The following is a 14,014-nucleotide window of genomic DNA, read 5'->3' as shown; positions in this document are numbered from 1 at the left end:
CATCTCCTTGCTTGTGAAATGTGGCTGCCTTTTTTTTTTGGCAGCTTTGGCGGGTTGACTGGGGCCAGCAGTCTCTTCCATGTCATCCTCCTCACCTATTTGGGTAAATATGCAGATTTAGCCACTTCACAACTTGCACAATATTATGTTTTAAAAGAATCATTGAGACAAAATGCATGAAGGCCTTACCGCCGGAATTTTGGCCATTGTTTCCCTGGTCTGAAGCCATGTCTCTGCTTCCAGAATGAAATCAACCAGAAATTAAATGTGATTTTGTGACGTATTTATACATGCGTCCTTAGTTTGCGGCCGCATCATTGATTGTGCGTCCCTATGATTCATCCTTAATTTGTGCGGGAAAATAAACACTATTTATGGCTTGGTGTGTGTGGAGTCGAGGTTGCGTTGTTGGATTGTTGGCGGTTAAGTTGGTTGGATTTGGTTGTTTGCGGTTGGAGGATTTGGCGGTGTTTGTATTTTTTTTGTTTTGCTACAGTTGTTTTGGTTTTCCGTTCGCATTTTTTTGGTTTATTTTTTGCCATCGTTTCCTGATTTGGTAAGTTTTGTGCAGTCTAATTTGTGGCCAATTGGTGTCTACTTCTGGTTTTTTGTTTTATATCTTTTTTTTTACACTAATTTCATCTATTTTAGTTTGTTTTGGCTTTCGGACCCAAAGACCTTTTTGTTGGAAATCTTATATATTCGATTTTGGTAAGTCCATTATTTTTCTTGCATTTGCGAACTAATTAACGCATTTTTGACTGTTGGTGTAGTGACTTGCATTTGCGAACTAATTAACGCATTTTTGACTGTTGGTGTAGTGACTTGCATTTGCGAACTAATTAACGCATTTTTGACTGTTGGTGTAGTGACTTGCATTTGCGAACTAATTAACGCATTTTTGACTGTTGGTGTAGTGACTTGCATTTGCGAACTAATTAACGCATTTTTGACTGTTGGTGTAGTGACTTGCATTTGCGAACTAATTAACGCATTTTTCGAGGCTTATTCATCATGTAAACCAGTTTTGCTTTTCCCTTTTCCATTTTTGGGGTCCATTTGACCCCTATTTGACGTACGGTGTGCAATGTCGTTTTCATCGATGGCCAAATGTGTGTTTCGCCTATTTTATGTGTTGGCTTGCACCAATTTGACAAACATAAAATCACCCTCTAAATTTTTGATGTCTCATTTTTGGCTTTTTTACAGTTTATACGTATCATGACAATACCCCGGCATGTAAGCAGCTATGGATGGTATCATAAAGCTAAGTTGTTTTATGTTACTTTTGGGGTGGCTCAAAAGCCTTACATTGTAAACTTTGAATTTCAGGTAGATCTGGGGCGAATTGTTCTGGCCCTGCTCCCGGAAGACGACCAACCTCAAACTCGTCCCAGGCGTAGGCATCGTAGGCATGCAAGGCCCCAGATATTTCGAACACGTGTCACCCTTTTTGGAATGCCCGATGATGAGGTTTTAAGACGCTACCGTCTACCTCCCAAAATCATCATAGACACTCTCTCATTAATAGAAAGTGATCTTGAGCGGCAAATTGACAGTCCAACAGCAATACCACCACTGACGCAATTTATGGCGGTGTTACATTTCTGTGCCTCAGGATCGTTTCAAACAACGGTGGGAATAGTGGCGGGCATCTCCCAATCCTCCTTTTCCCGGATCCTGAGGGCAGTGATGGAGGCACTTTTCAAGCACCTCCATCATTTTATTAAAATGCCTTTGGATATGGGTGCCCTTAGTGTGGCCAAGGCCAATTTTTACCAAATAGCTGGCTTCCCACACATCATAGGGGTTGTGGATGGTACTCACATACCACTTCAGCCTCCAGCACGGCTGGAGGCAATATTTAGAAACCGTAAACACTATCACTCCCTGAATGTAATGGTGGTATGTGATGCCTCCCTCCAGATCCTGTCCCTGAATGCTAAATTACCAGGAAGTGCTCATGACTCCTTCGTCATCCGGCAATCAGGGATATGGCAGAAATTAACCAACCTACAAGCTGGTGATGCGTGGCTTCTGGGTAAGTGGAGACCTTTAGTACATAACAATGTTAAGCTTGATACACAGTGTTCCTGATGTTGTCTATTTTTTTCACAGGAGACAGTGGATACCCTTGCATGTCCTGGCTGCTCACTCCTTATTTGGCTCCCACACCAGGGCCACAAAGTGCGTATAATTCCGCACTTACAGCCACCAGGCAAGTGGTGGAGCGCTGTATCGGCCTTTTAAAAGGCCGATTCAGATGCCTCCACCGCTCTGGTGGCGAGCTCATGTATGTGCCGGATATGGTGTCTAAAATTGTGGTCCTGTGTGGGATATTTCACAACATTGCCATAAGGAGTGGTGTCCCAATGCAGCCAGAGGATGCCTTACCTGAGGATGGCCCCCCCGAGGTTGGTCGGAGGTCAGTATGTGGGGGGGCCATACGCGATGATGTGGTGGCCAGATTTTTTAGGTAAGTTGTAACAAAACTACAGTGTTTATACCTAATTTGTTTGTGTTTGTTTGCGAACATCTAATTTTGTGTTTTTTTTCTCACCATCTTCTGTTTGTTCACATAATCTTTGGCACTCCAACGCTCACTACTTCCTGCTACCCTTACCAAACCTGGATCTGGTCCTTTTGGGCATATATTCTGGAACCCATATCGCAACGCCATGTTTGTGGAATCATGTTGGCATGGTCCTTCGTCAACCAGTTCTTGATTTTTTGTTTTTCTTTAATTATTTCTTGGTATGTGTTGTATTTGAATTTATCACTGTGTTCTTTTTTTGGGAGTGACCACTTTGTTTTCTCTGTTATGTTGTGAATAAATGTTTGGAGAGTGAAATGGTCTTCCTTTTTTGGGACGTTAACAGCAAGTGTAACCAGGTTAACACAAGTTACATTTGACTAAGGGGTAATCCAGTACTGACGCCAGTTGAGCTAAACTGAAATATGTTTTCAGCTTCCCAACCCACACCAAAAGGAAGCCTGGCCCAACCTTGGGATTTGTAAGATTGGCCTAAGCAGCTTGCGCACCAACTAGGAACCTGTAAAATGTAGAAATATGTAATTGACACTACACCCAAAAAGGGAAATTACATTGTTACTGTTATGTGTTTCTTGTGTCTGTTTGACATACAAAGACAAAACACAATCTAACTTTTAAAAAAGGGAAATCCTTGCAGGAACAGTCTACTTATGTCATGCTAAACTATCTTGGTTTTGGATTTAAAAAATGAGCCAGAACGTATATTTGTCTGAAAAAATTTATTTTGAAAAGTTAACAAAAAGAAAAAAACTACTGGGGAAGGAGGCCAGACAGCCGGTCGAGGGCCACAAGAATGCCAATTACATGTTGGCGCATCTGGCCAATACAATCCGCCACCTCTTGCCGACGCCTCTGTTCCTCTGTGGGTGAGAAAAGTGTGTGGGTTAATACAACAATAGGGAATCCACATTAAAAAAACAAAAACACAACGAAATCACTCCTAAACCTAAAAAAAAAAAAAAAAAGGGGGTGCTGCCAAAAATACAAGGCCTATGTACAAATTCCCACAGGTGTGATATGTGTATGTTGAAATCACCAGGAGGAGGTAAAGGCAAACTGCAAAATCACCAAAAGTCAAGCCACAAAAACACGAAGAAAGGTTCGACACATGATTACATACAAACAGTTTGTGCTTTTAAAAAAAACAAAAAAAAAACATACCGGGAGCCAAAACGGGAGCTCCGGAAATGCCTCCATGATCCTCCTCGGAGGATCCGTCATTCCCCAAAGAATGGGGAGGAGTTATGATGGACTTCGGGGAGGGGGTAATTGGAAGAGGGGTGGGTGGAGGAGAGGGGGAAGTGGGACGGAGGGGAAGGAGGCCCGACATTTCCGGGAGAGGGTCTGGGAAAGATGGGGAGGAGTGGGAAATAGGGGAAAGATTTGGGGTGGAGTGTTGGCTGGGGGTTGGGGATAGTGGCCGGGAACGCCGTCTGGACGGACGGTGACGGCGGAGTCTTGGCTGTCCCCCTAAAATATGTCAAAGAAATTGCGGTTAGTTTATGGACAAATCCGGGGACCAAAACTAAAAAAAAAAAAAAAACCAAAAAATAAGCCAAATAGGAGTAGAATGAATAAATCAGAAATAGAGGGAAAACATGCACACGCAGATATGAGTACAAATAATAAATAGGACAGACAGGAAAACATGCACACGCAGATATGAGTACAAATAATAAATAGGACAGACAGGAAAACATGCACACGCAGATATGAGTACAAATAATAAATAGGACAGACAGGAAAACATGCACACGCAGATATGAGTACAAATAATAAATAGGACAGACAGGAAAACATGCACACGCAGTTTGCCCCACAAACACAAACATTAAAACCACAATACATAACACTTACTTTCCTCGATCTGCATGCGAAAGCATGCCAGCAAGCGGGGCGTTCGCCGTTGCAGGTCGGACCACCTGCGCTCCAGCTGCCCGATGTTGCGGCGTGAGCCGAAGGACCGCAGGCGGGACCGTGCCTCCGCATACGCGGAGCGCTTCTGCCGGTTGGTGATGGGTTGAGGTTGGCTGGTGATCCGGCGATCCATGACCTCCGTAAGCACCAGCAGCTCGCGCCTGGTGAATGCGGAGGCTCTCATGATGGCAATGGTGTTTTTCTTAAAAATCATTTTTGATAAAGTGTGTAAAAATTTACTGATTGGCTAATGTATTTTGGAAATTAACAGGAGCAATTTTATTGGTTAGTGTATGAGTCATGTGTTCGACAGGGCCAGAAATCTCTGGAGAGTTATGATAGGCTTGATGCAGTGACATGCGTAAGCAAATTTAAATAAAGAAATGAACCCAGGGAAATATGCGGGGATCCACAGCAATAGAACAATTGTTTAATTGTGGTTCACATGTTTTTTGAACAATAAAAGCGAATGTTTCATCCGTACGTATTCTGCGGGTAAACACAAACACGGACAAGAGTAAAGTTTCTTGCATTGTGTTGAAAAAAAACAAACAATTAAGCTAATTGATACATTGATTGGCATGATACGATTGATGGAGGTAGGCAGAATAAAGGAGCAGGTAATCGACATCTGACAAGGCCACTTCCTGTTTATACTTGTGCGAGCGTTCCTTTCAAGCCATTTCGGGGATGTACGCTCGCTATTTCGTACGCTCGTTAGTTAGAGGAAGGGTCGTCAGAGTTTAGGGAGGAATTTTAGATGCGAACGAAAATACGAGCGAGCCATTGAATTTAAATATTTTTGTACGTACGCCTAACGTACGTGCGCCCGCTTGCGAGTGGGTCTGAATGAGGGCCTTAGTTCACAAAGATCGTGTTGATAGAATTGGGGCTATGCAAATAAGTAAATACATGTAACTACAGCTAGTGCAAGTGCACACGGATAATGATGACAACTATGAACCCAAGTGCAGGAATACTGTAGATGCTGTCCGTTTGCACTGATACGCACAACTCTGCATACTAGTGAATATACACATATAAGGATCTATGTACTAAGCCCTGGAGAGAGAGAAAGTACCAGCTTGTGATCTGTGATTTTTGAGATCTAAAATAATGGCACGGCAGATTCTACATTTAAAGGACTATGAGATTTTAGACCATACTTGGCCAACCTGTGGCTCTCCAGCTGTTGTGAAACTATAAGACCCAGCATACTCTCCCACCGATCAGCTGGTAAAGCATGCTGGGACTTGTAGTTTCACAACCGTTGGAGAGCCGTAGGTTGGCCTGGACTGTTTTAGACCATTTAAGGGGCTTTTTTCAGGCGAATGAGCAGTAATTGACAGACTATGGAAATAGCTGCAGGCAGGTGGGGACAACTTATAGAAGGAAGGGATATTGAAAAATCCAAAAAAAAAATTGTCTTTATATGAGTTGACTGGAAATCCAGGAATCGGAAGCATGTATTACATTACATCTACCACCAGAGGGAGCAAATCAATTCCAGTGTTTATTGCTGAGCGATTTATTTTTTTACCAATCCCTAATGTATTATGCATACAATACAACATGTACCCTACAAGTAAAAGAACAAGTGAGAGACATACAAGGCTCAAGAGGTACAAACACAGAACGAAGTAGGCAGTGCTAAATACCCATCACACACATCTCCACTGAGGTCCCTTAACCACTTGCCTGGCGTGGTTGCATCCACTCTTGTTTGATAAGTTTCAAATAGAAGTTATTGACCTAATTCAATCATAATAAAGTGATATGAGTGGTTTTCGGAAAAAATATTAGCACGTATACTCCATCTCTGGTAAATTAGATAAGAAGCAATAGTCGTGGATTTATTCTCACCACTTGAAGATCAAAACTCTACATTTGTTAAATATTTCTGTTTGGTTGCAAATCAGTCGATAATCACCCTTTTGATTACTCTAGACTCGGACTGAATGGCTGCAGAAACTGAGACGCCTGAGCCATTTTGACTGTATAAGGGATCGCAATCGCAGGCAGTAACACGCTCCAAAATTGGTGGCTACACACATTGATCTAAGTCACTAACCCCCCTGTTACCACCCACAAATGGTCTCTGCCTGTCAATCACTTTGCAAATAAATCCTCACAGGCAGCGACATCAGTAATGTAACTTGGCGGATGCGCACTGTGACTCAGACGCACGTGCAGACCACTGATAATCGCTTGCCTGTGTAAACATCGACATTACGTCCATCTCTCAGTCAGGGCCTTCATTTTTATGCTGGCATCATGAAGCTATGAGAAATGTTCCACTATTATGGCTGTAAATGTTAAATCACCTTGACACATGTAACTTCCTATACACATGTAACAACCCGTACAAATGTAACTGCCTATACACATGTAACTGCCCTTACACATGTAACAGCCCGTACAAATGTAACTGCCTATACACCGGAACAGTAACTGCCTATACACATGTAACTGCCTATACACATGTAACTGCCCATACACATGTACAGTAACTGCCTATACACATGTAACTGCCTATACACATGAACAGTAACTGCCTATACACATGTACAGTAACTGCTATACACATGTAACTGCCTATACACATGAACAGTAACTGCCTATACACATGTACAGTAACTGCCTATACACATGTAACTGCCTATACACATGTAACTGCCTATACACATGTACAGTAACTGCCTATACACATGTACAGTAACTGCCTATACACATGTAACTGCCCATACACATGAACAGTAACTGCCTATACACATGTAACTGCCCATACACATGAACAGTAACTGCCTATACACATGTACAATAACTGCCTATACACATGTAACTGCCTATAAACATGTACAGGGGAAGCAATCGGGAAGCCGACTGCCTAAATACTGGCAGCCGGCTTCCCGACTGTCATTTCCCCGCAAGGGTGAAATGCCGGGCGTCTAGATGTAGACGCCCGCATTTCCCCGACGCCGGGAGATCGGCGCCCGGCATCCCGATCGTAGGGATGCCGGGCGCCGTGAGCGGACAGCCGGGGGGGGGAGGGTTAGATTTAGGGCTCCCGGGGTGGATTTAGGATTAGGCACCCCCCCGGGAGGGTTAGGGTTAAGCTAGGGGGAGGGAGGGTTAGGGTTAGGCACCCCCCCAGGGGACTTAGGCTTAGGCAGCGGGGAAGGGGGTGGTTAGGGTTAGGCACTTAGAGGGGGGATTAGGGTTAGGCACTTGGGGGGGAAGTTAGGGTTAGGCATCCCTAAGGAGGGTTAGGGTTAAGGGGGGTTAGGTTAGTACATACTTACCTATCCACGATCGGGATTTCCAGCGCTGTCGGGCTTCCGCTGCTTCTAACTCTGCTCTTGTCGGGCTGCCGCTGACAGGAATCGAACCATTCCATGTACAGTAACTGCCTATACACATGTAACTGCCTATACACATGTACAGTAACTGCCTATACAAATGTACAGCAACTGCCTATACACATGTAACTGTCCATACACATGTAGCTGCCTATACACATGTAAGTGCCTATATACATGTAGCTACCTAGACACATGTAACTGCCTATACACACATGTAACTGCCTATACATGTAATTGCCTATACACATGTAGGTTCCTCAGAAGAATAAAGTTTATCACCTTAGGAAACTGCCAATGTATAAAAGCATGGACACAAGTGTCATCTTCATATACCTAAATGCCTTTTTTTGGCACAGGGTGGGCATATTCACCTGGAGATTTACTAAGGTGCAGGTGGTTAAAGTCGCCAATCATCGGCAGCTATTACCGGTGGTTTTACAAACTGCAATAGAAATAAATGCAAATCTTCCATGCTTACCATTTATTTCACATTTTCAAAACTATCGGTCAAAGCTGCAGGTGATCAGCGACTTCAACACCCCACCTATGGGCCTAAGGACCTAATTCAGGGTTGTATGCTAATGCCGCCACTGGTGCTGCGTATGTGTACACGGATGCTATGTGAAAATATGCAAATGTCACAGCCGCCGGGAGATGTAGTGAGGCTGCAGCTTCACAAATCCAAGCATCTGTGTAAAATGTTGCAATATCTGCGTACAAAGATGCTGCATCGGTTGCAGATCATTCAGTTGTTGCAGTCCTGAGTAAGCCTATGGTCCCTCAGAATGGCCATGAGAACTGAGACACCGGAGCCATATTTCTTGCATATGGAATCGCAGTTGCAGGATGTGACACCCCCTTGAAATGATCGTGACATTCCTATGTTCTTTGCCGCCACTCCCTGTTACCTCTGACTGTCAATCATACTGCAAGTAAATTGTCCATGCAAGCGACTATGGTAATGTACCTTGACGCATGTGCTGTGCGACTTATGCACATGCGTAGTTCACTAATAGTTGCTCAGAAGCATCGTACAACTCTGAAACAGGCCTGAAGTCAGGGATGTGGATCAAATGATAGAACACCAGAATCATCAATGTTTTGGTTCTGAGTTTGATGGTTTTGCCAACAAAGATGATTTCTCAATGTGTCATTTCCATCTAAGGTTTTGTTCTCCTGCTGATTGGTTCGCCCCCCGCACACCCCTTCCTGCCGAGAGTAGTTGGGAAAACACACACACAGACAGAGCAAGCCCTAACCAATTATTTGCCTTCAACTTTAGGCTGTATGTAGGGATGGACATCGATGGTTGATATTTGCTAACCATCAATGTTTATCTTTCGTTTATAGTGTTTTACCATTTGATGGTGTCACTCCGATGTTTGTCACCATCAAATGGTAATGATTTGATGGTGTTCCGATGGTTGAGTGTTTTTTTAATTCCTTAGAGCTGCACCACCCCTGGCTCCTTCCTGGCTGCTGTTTGTTGTGAGGCCATTTGTGTTATTGAGATCACTGCAGCAGTGAGCAACGCTGCTGCAGATTAGTCACAGGTGCAGAACTGAAGCGCTGCGTTAACTATTCCGGGCCCGATCCCGTCCCCAGTTCCGCCCACTGCCAGCAGCACTGAAGGAGTTTTTTGCGCATGAAGACATCATATAGTTTTTTCCATAAAATTCTTTTGATGCGATGGTTAGTCACTATTACATCAAAAGTTTTGATGGTGGAAGCCCAGCTATAACTTGATGGTGGGCTTCCGATGTCCATCCCTAAAGGAAGATTCAAGCTGTATGCAGGGAAGGAAGGGGCGGAGCTTGTCCCGACTTTACTAGTGAGGAGTTCACCTAGCCAGTATGCAGCTGTACCTTACAGATGCAGTGAAAAAGTGAGTAAATTACAAATAAAACCATACCTACGTGACCTCATACACATTGGAGAAAATTGGGGTGTGTATCTGTAAAAGGTAAGGCAGTTTATGTGGGAACTATCATGGCCAAAGCTCAATGAGAAATGAACATGCTGAGATCAGTATTTTGTTAAATGTAAAGGTGCCTACACACTAGGCGATGTGCTCACGATGCAATATCGTCTCCGATTTCCCTTGAACTCTCCCTGGCAGCTCCCCGGCACACAAGGACACGATATGGTGCTAAAAAATGTCTAATCTGACTTAAGATCTATTGTGCACAAAATCTATCTATTGCACAGCATCGTGTATGAAATTGGCAAATCTTGCCTGCAGCAGGCGAGATCTTAAGAAGTAATGTACGACCAGCGGGTCGTGGCATTGGGATCGTGAGTGGACACTCACGATTTGGACATATTTTACACGATTTGTCGCTGACCCAAATCGGGCAAATTGTGTAAAATATCGTCTAGTGTGTAGGCACCTTTAGGGTTACTGGCTTGTGTGTACCTGTGGTAGAGAGATTATCAGCCCTCTAAGACACAGCACTGCAGAATATATGAAAAAGTATTGACTGCCTCTTTACCATGTAAATTAAACTTTAACTTGTAAATTAAGACACTATGGGCTTGATTCAGAGCTGAACGCTCTGACCAGAGCGCTCGCTCTGAATCAGGGCCCTCCTCCATGAAAATGGAGCGGCCTCCTGGACACTCGTATAGCTGTGGGTGACCACCCACAGCTATAGCGAGCGTCCATGATGATGGTCGCGATGGTCTTGACCATCGCGACCATCGGACTTGCGACGGAGACCCTGCGGTAGGGTCTCCCTGCCACAAGCCCTGGAGTGATTTTGGCTCTATCAGAGCCAAAATCACTCCCACTGACATCACTAGTGATGTCAGTGGGGCCGGCTTCAGACGGTAGGCGTTCCCATGGGAACGCCTCCGTCTGGCAGGCACGCCCCCGGCACGCCCACCAAAGGGGGCGTGCTGTCAATCAACATCGACAGCATGCCCCCTTTGTGTGCGAGACCCGGAGCGATGGAAAGCCCGTCGCTCCCCGGGTCTCGCGCATGCGCACGATGGAGCTCCCTCCGTCGTGCGCATGCGCAGTGGGGAACATCGACCCGCTTGCGAGCGTACTGCCGCTCGCGAGCGGGTCTGAATTACCCCCTATGCTTTAACTTTTAGACCAGTGTTTCCCAACCATGGTCTTCAAGGGACATTAACAGTCCAGGTTTTAGGGATAGCCATATTGAGCACAGGTGACAAAATTAGTACCTGAGATATTTTGATTTAACCATCTGTGCCCCTCCCATCTGAAGTGTCCCAAGCCCCAAAGACTTAATAATAATACTCTAGAATAAGTCATTTAAAACAAAAAAGCTATCGAATTAATTTATAAATACACCCACAATTACGCATCGCTGTACACATAATTGTCATTCACACCAGTCCCTACCCCATTTGAGCTCACAGTATAAACTCCCTAATACAAAAGCACAGGTAATTAACCTACCATGTTGTTCTTAAAAAAAAAAAAAGCAGGTCATGGTAACTTATGTATTTTGTTTTTAGTAATAATAAAACTCTAGAAGGATCAATTAGGAGGGATGCAAACATGTTTTTTCTGGTACAGGTGGTGTGCAGTGCATACAAATCCCATACATACGGTGGTCTCTGTGTATTTTAATATGTACCCCACAGGTTCTCAAACGCGGCCCTCAAGGGCACCCTAACAGTTCAAGTTTAATGGAGCACATCCACTAGCAGACTTTGAAATGACTGCACGATTACGACATTGTACTGTGCCTACACTGAACGTTCAGTCGTTCAGTGTATGCACATCAATCATCCCCTAACATGCTCAACCTGGCGTTATCGCCAGGTTGGCCAGCATGTTCCGGCGATGCTAGATGTCAGAAACAAACAGCAGGAGCGCGCATCGCTGGTCGTTTCCAACACTAATGTGCCCGATTGAACGATAACGATATAGTTATCGTTCAATCGCACATAGAAATCGGCAAGTGGATGTGCGCCCATAGAGATATCCATGGCTGAGCACAGGTAGATTATCAAATTGACGGAGGTACTAATTAAGTCACCTGTGGTCAACATGGATATCCTTAAAACCTACACTGTTAGCGTGCCATAAGGACTGAGTTTGGGAGCCTCTGATGTACCCCTTATGAGGCCATGAACTATAATGCACAATGTAAAGGCAATGTGACAGTGTTTGAACTAGGGGTGTGCACCGGCCACTTTTCGTGTTTTGTGTTTTGGTTTTGGATCTGGATCTTTCTTCGTGTTTTGGATCTGGATTGGTTTTGCCAAAACCACCCTTCCGTGTTTTGGGTTCTGGGTTTTGTGTTTTGGATCTGTTTTTTTTTTTTAAAAAGCATAAAAACAGCTAAAATCACAGAATTTGTTGGTTTCTCTGCTCCTATGCTATTATTAACCTCAATAACCTTAATTTCCACTCATTTCCAGTCTATTCTGAACACCTCACACCTCACAATAGTGTTTTCATGTCCAAAAGGTTGCACCGAGGTAGCTGGATGACTATGCTAAGCGACACGAGTGGGCGGCACAAACACGTGACCCATCTAGGAGTGACACTGCAGTGGCAGACAGGATGGCAGTTAGAAAAACTAGGCCCCAAACTGTACATAATGCAAAGAAAAAAAAGAAGTGCAAGATGGAATTGTCCTTGGGCCCTCCCACCCACCCTTATGTTGTATAAACAGGACATGCACACTTTAACAAATCAATCATTTCAGCGCCAGGGTCTGCCACACAACTGTGGCTGAAATGATTGGTTCGTTTGGGCCCCCACAAAACAAGCTGGCAATTAATGTGTCCCTGCACAAACTGGCTCTACGGAGGCAAGATGTCATCCTCATCCTCCTCATCCACCGATTCCTCACCCTCTTCAGTGTGTACATCCTCATCCTCACAAAGTATTAACTCGTCCCCACTTGAATCCACCACCACAGGTCCCTCTGTACCTTCTGGAGGCTGGTCTCCCTGGAAGAGCTGATAATTCATTTTGATGAACATCATCTTCTCCACATTCTGTAGAAGCAACCTCCTACGCCTTTCGCTGACAAGGTTCCCGGCTGCACTAAACACTCTTTCGGAGTACACACTGGAGGGGGGGCAACTCAGGTAAAATAGAGCCAGCTTGTACAGGGGCCTCCAAATTGCCTCTTTTTCCTGCCAGTACAGGTATGGACTGTCTGACATGCCTACTTGGATGCTGTCACCGATGTAATCCTCCAGCATTCTGTCAATGGTGACAGTATCATATGCAGTGACAGTAGACATGTCAGAAATTGTTGCCAGGTCCTTCAGTCCGGACCAGATGTCCAAACTTGGTCCTGCCTGCCCTGCATCACCGCCAGCGGGTTGCTTAGGATACCTAAGTTTTTTCCTGGCAGCCCCAGTTGCGGGAGAAAATGAAGAAGGAGCCGTTGACGTGTCACGTTCCGCTTCAGCTGACAGTGTGTTCACCAGCAGGTCTTTGCACCTCTGCAGGCTTGTGTCGGCCAGAAAGAGAGACACCACATAGGCTTTAAACCTAGGATCAAGCACGGTGGCCAAAATGTAGTGGTCTGATTTCAACAGATTGACCACCCTGGAATCCTGGCAAAGCGAATGAAGGGCTTCATCCACAAGTCCCACATGCCGTGCGGAATCGCTCCGTCTTAGCTCCTCCTTCACTTTCTCCAGCTGCTTCTGCAAAAGCCTGATGAGGGGAATGACCTGACTCAAGCTGGCTGTGTCTGAACTGACTTCACGTGTGGCAAGTTCAAAGGGCTGGAGAACCTTGCACAACACGGAAATCATTCTCCACTGCGCTTGAGTCAGGTGCATACCCCCTCCTTTGCCTATGTCATAGGTGGATGTATAGGCTTGTATGGCCTTTTGCTGCTCCTCCATCCTCTGAAGCATATAGAGGGTTGAGTTCCACCGCGTCACAACCTCTTGCTTCAGGTGATGGCGGGGCAGGTTCAAGAGTGTTTGCTGGTGCTCCAGTCTTCGGCACGCAGTCGCTGAATGGCGAAAGTGGCCAGAAATTTTTCGGGCCACCCAAAGCGTCTCCTGCACGCCCCTGTCGCTTTTCAGAAAATTCTGCACCACCAAGTTTATTGAGTGAGCAAAACATGGGACGTGCTGGAATTTGCCCAGATGTAATGCCCGCACAATATTGGTGGCGTTGTCAGATATCACAAATCCCCAGGAGAGTCTAAGTGGGGTAAGCCACTGGGCG

Source organism: Taudactylus pleione, unplaced genomic scaffold (assembly GCF_031769625.1).
Source record: "Taudactylus pleione unplaced genomic scaffold, aTauple2 ptg000102l, whole genome shotgun sequence".
NCBI classification, from domain to species: domain Eukaryota; kingdom Metazoa; phylum Chordata; class Amphibia; order Anura; family Myobatrachidae; genus Taudactylus; species Taudactylus pleione.
This window is presented reverse-complemented; position numbering follows the sequence as displayed.